This window comes from Gopherus evgoodei, chromosome 13 (assembly GCF_007399415.2).
Source record: "Gopherus evgoodei ecotype Sinaloan lineage chromosome 13, rGopEvg1_v1.p, whole genome shotgun sequence".
Classification (NCBI taxonomy): Eukaryota; Metazoa; Chordata; order Testudines; family Testudinidae; genus Gopherus; species Gopherus evgoodei.
Genome location: NC_044334.1, coordinates 31,064,771 through 31,069,987, shown reverse-complemented (window position 1 = coordinate 31,069,987; position 5,217 = coordinate 31,064,771). Strand labels below are relative to the sequence as shown.

The following is a 5,217-nucleotide window of genomic DNA, read 5'->3' as shown; positions in this document are numbered from 1 at the left end:
ATAATTGTAACCCTGCCTAAAATCCAACCCACTTTTAATCCAGAAAGAAAAATGTCCAGTGTGGAAAATGATCTTTATTTCTCAGCTTTGAATGGTCTCCTCTTTTGGCATCCTGTTGGGTAAAAACAGATCAGACTCAATCCATTTGCTCCTGTGGAGCTGCCAGTGTCCAAATTCTCTGAAGACCCGTCACTCAGCTGCTGGAAAATGTAAGATGAGAAATACATGTAAAGCACCTTTTTATAATGTGCTTTTCAAACCTTTTACTTTGTGTGTCAAGAGACCCCTTCAGTGCCTGGCTTTTAAAAAACACAAATTGCCTCTGTATGGGCTCAATCCAAAAAGCTCTAACCAATTGAGCTACCATGCCAGGTCCCCTCCAAATCCCTTGACTGGGGGGTGAGGGAGGGAGTCAATTTTTTGTCAAGGTCCAAATTTCTTGGTCATGGTATAGTCAAGGTCCAGACTCCAGAAAAACATTTTCCACACTGCAATAATAAAATAATAATGATAATGATAAGTAAATACAAAGATTTCACAGTCCATTTGGCACTCCGGATTTGGCCCACAGTCTGCCATTGACTATCCCTGTCTTAAATATTCCTACATACAATGTACCTGTGACTTCTCTGTATAACTCTCCCTTTGAATCATTTGGGTCCTGAGTCACAAACAAGACTTGGGCCAGTGGTCTGACCTCATGCTTCTCCTCCACATTGTCCTGCTGATCATGTTCTTCACCAGCTGCCCCTGGTGCCCTGCTCCCATGACTGATCTCAAACACCATGTATCTCAACGGTATATTTGTTTCTTCAATTCCCACAACTACACTTTGTTGGAGAAAAACTCAGTTCTCACTTTTTGGTTGGGTGCAGCAGAGTCAGATACTTTATTTTCTCTTTACAATTATATAGAGGGAGGGAGTGCCCTTGAACACAGGGTTGCCCCAGTCCTAGGCAGGTCTCTCTCCAGGTAAACAATTACAGCAGCTTTTATACTTTTTGTTACATACAATAATAAGCAACAGCTGCATTTTGTTTAGACAGAGGCCATTTTGATATCTTATTTTTCTCACTTCTATTTAGACGCCAGTCTACATTCCTCATTATCGACACAAGGTCGCAACAACTTCTCACACAGTTCTTACCCACTCGCCTCACACAATCCTCACTTCTACAAATCTCACGTTAGTAGGGTTACAGCTAGCCCGATTCTTGCTAACAGAGACTGTCATGCATTAAGATCCCCTCCAAATCCCTGTCAGTTCTTTCTCTACTTCCACAACCTGTATACTTTCTCTTTGTGAGTCACTTGACTGCTGGTGTTGGCAAGGCCTCAGTTAAGGGACTTTTAGGCCCTTCCAATTTTAATCAACAGGCCTGTTTAAATGGCTCATCCTCTTTTATACAATGGCTGTGCAATACACTTAGTCCATAGTTTAGGGTTAACATTTCAAACATCCGCTGGTCTCCATCCCTCAGTAAGGAGGAACATCTCTTTAAGGACATAGGAGGATGGGTGCTGTTGCACCATTAGGTTTGCATCATTTTTATATTTTATACTTTCCTGAGAGGGCCAGATCTCTTACAGAATTCAAACCCAAACCAAAACAAGTTATGTGATAAAAATGTACTCGACAATAAGTGGTTAATGATTTTCCCTGATAAAAATCCCTGTGTGTATCCTGAAAAGCCATAGACTGTCTGACTGTAATCTGCACTAGGCTGGATAGGCAAAGGTCTGACCACGCTGGTCTTCACTAGACAGCCACAAACAAGGCAAAAGAAAACCTGCCACATTTCTCCACTAGCCACAGTGTAAATGCTGGAATTCAGCGCAAAACCAGTCAACTTTATTAAAATTGCACTTTTACTTTTCAGGCTACATCTATAAGCAAACAAACAACAACAACAACAACAAAACACACACACACACCCCAACAAGCAATAAATACACCAACTATAATCACAAATATCCTAAGCAGTGGTTTAGATCTCTGAGTTGTGATGCTTAGGGACATTGTGGCTACAGGACAATACTGGTATATAAATACATGCACAAAGGATAACATTTGTCCCCAAAATGGTTATAAAGATATTTGTGTAAAATGCAATATATTTCTGAGAATAATGAGGCAACATTGTTGAGCAGTCTGACAAGTTATTAATAAGTTCCCTCTGAGGACTGGTAAGGTGCCCAGGGAAACTGAAATAAGCCACCATGTACCAATAAGGAGGAAGATGCTGTACTTTTTCTTTGTATCATATGGCTTCTTTTTAGTCATGGTTAAATATCAGGGCAACAAACCTACCAACTTGTCTAATAAACCAAATTGTGTAGAACAGGCTCGAAGTTCTCTTTCCAGACTTAAGAATGTTTACTTTGTAAACTATTCCAGTCATGAGATCACAAGGAGGTAGACTGCCAATAAAAAGTACATATAGTTGTGAAGTTTATTTTTCCTAGGGCCATCAAAGCCATCAGGTTCTCCACAGCTATGAAATAACGTATGATGAGAAGGCAACTTTAGTTAACTCTATGCAATCAGTAATAAGTTCTCCTGTGTGCTTATAATGTCAGGCTCTCAGAGTCAGCCTCTTCATGGGGTAAAATTAGGCACTTCCAGCCTTAAACTGACAGGCCTGTTCCAATGGTTCATCCTCTTTCATACAACGATCGTGTAATACTCACTTAGCCAGGAGCATAGGGCCAATGTTTTAAAGTCTATTGGCCTCTCTCCCTAGATAGGTTCGCTAACTTTCTACACTCACAAAACCTAGGCTTTTTGCCACTCCAAGCAAAAAAATGTTTGGCTGTCCGCCACCCCAACCCTGGGCTCTCCCCTCCCCGCAAGTGCCCTCCCCATCCGCCCCCACTGCCTCCCCAGCCCTGGGCTCCCCCGCCCCAGACGTGACATCCTCGTTCACCACAGCAACCCACATTTACACTTGCAGTGGGGATCAAACCGTTTCTCCTATTTTTATTTCACTTTAGTATAAATCTCACGTCCCCGTCCCCCGCAACCCCATCTTTAGTGCTCCACATGCCCATGGCAGGTACAGGGACTAACCCTCAAACCTTGTACCTGGAAAGGGCTGGGGATCTAGTAAAGGGGGTTCAGACAGCGGAGCAGGTGTGGGGTGCTTGGGGGCTCTACACTGGCAGAGAAGCGGGGTGTGATGTGCTCGCGAAGGAGGGCGGAGGAGGAGAGGGGGTATCAGGAGGGTTGCTGGAGAAGAGTGCAGGGGAAGGGGGAGGTGCGGGTGAAGAGGGCTGGGGGAGGGTACAAGGGGAGGGGTGCGGCGCAGGAGCAATGGGGGAAGGTACCAGTGAAGATGCTGTGAGTGGGATGGAGGGTGGAAGGGCTGAGAGGGGCAGGCACTGATAGCTGCTTCCCCAGCCCCGTGCAGGCAGAGCCGAGAGGACAGACACTGACCCACAGGTACTTGAGCCGCGGGGGTCCCCCGGCTCAGAGCCGGGCTCTGCCTCTCCCCACCCCTGGCACAGTGGGGGCCTGGGGCAGGCAGCGCGGGGCTGAGGCTGGGGATGTGCATGGTGGTCTGGGTCCGGGAGCAGGAAGAAGAGGCGGCAGCTCCCTGGCAGCTCGAACTGCCCAGCTACTTGCCCCATCAGCGCATGAGCTGGGATCCACGACCCCTGCCCAGCCCGGCGGTGCCCTGAACAGCCCACTCAGGTGGGAAAACACCACGCCACCCTGGGGAGACTCAGAGCAGCAGCGATGGGGGCAGCAGGATCCCTCCTTCCTCCCTGCATCCTGGGCCCCGCTTCCCTCCCTCCCTGGCTCCTCACACACTCCAGGAGCCCTTTTCGCAGCCCAGGCTTGGCTCCAGGGGACGATGCTCTGGCTCTCCAGTGGCAGGGCTCTGGCCAGGGCCGGCTCCTGGCTTTTTGCTGCCACAAGCAAAAAAAAGGAAAGGAGGGGGGCAGAGTGCGCCCCTTGGAAAGTGCTGCCACAAGCAAAAAAAAGGAAAGGAGGGGGGCAGAGTGCGCCCCTTGGAAAGTGCTGCCCCAAGCACATGCTTGGAGTGCTGGTGCCTAGATCCGGTCCTGGGTAATAATCAAGTGATCTCTCTCCTGCCGTCCATCTCCACCCTCTGGCAAACAGAGGCTAGGGACACCATTCTTTACCCTTTCTGGCTAATAGCATTAATGGACCTAACCTCCTTGAATTTACCAGTTCTCTTTTAAACGCTGTTATAGTCCTAGTCTTCACAACCTCCTCAGGCAAGGAGTTCCACAAGTTGACTGTGCGCTGTGTGAAGAACTTCCTTTTATTTGTTTTAAACCTGCTGCCCATTAATTTCATTTGATGGCCCCTAATTCTTATATTATGGGAACAAGTAAATAACTTTTCCTTATTCGTTTTCTCCACACCACTCATGATTTTATATACCTCTGTCATATCCCTCCTTAGTCTCCTCTTTTTCAAGCTGAAAAGTCCTGGCATCTTTAATCTTTCCTCATATGGGACCCGTTCCAAACCCCTAATCATTTTAGTTGCCCTTCTCTGAACCTTTTCTAGTGTCGGTATATCTTTTCTGAGGTGAGGAGACCACATCTGTAGGCAGTATTCAAGATGTGGGCGTACCATGGACTTATATAAGGGCAATAAGATATTCTCTGTCTTATTCTCTATCTTTTTAATGATTCCTAACATCCTGTTTGCTTTTTTACCGCCGCTGCACAGTGTGTGGACGTCTTCAGAGAACTATCCATGACGACTCCAAGATCTCTTTCCTGATCAGTTGTAGCTAAATTAGCCCCCATCATATTGTATGTATAGTTGGGGTTATTTTTCCCAATGTGCATTACTTTACAATTATCCACATTAAATATCATTTTCCATTTTTTTGCCCAATCACTTAGTTTTGTGAGATCTTTTTGAAGTTCTTCACAGTCTGCTTTGGTCTTGACTATCTTGAGCAGTTTAGTATCATCTGCAAACTTTTCCACCTCACTGGTTACCCCTTTCTCCAGATCATTTATGAATACATTTAATAGGATTGGTCCTAGGACTGACCCTTGGGGAACACCACTGGTTACCCCTCTCCATTCTGAAAATTTACCATTTATTCCTACCCTTTGTTCCGTGTCTTTTAACCAGTTCTCAATCCATGAAAGGACCTTCCCTCTTATCCCATGACAACTTAATTTAGGTAAGAGCCTAAGGTGAGGGACCTTGTCAAAGGCTTTCTG

The 5,217-nt window shown here is 46.1% G+C and overlaps 1 pseudogene; it reads right to left on the bottom strand.

Annotated features, from left to right (window-relative positions):
* Positions 1-1,556: 1,556 nt before the first annotated feature.
* LOC115661091 lies at positions 1,557-2,576 on the bottom strand (annotated as a pseudogene).
* Positions 2,577-5,217: the final 2,641 nt, after the last annotated feature.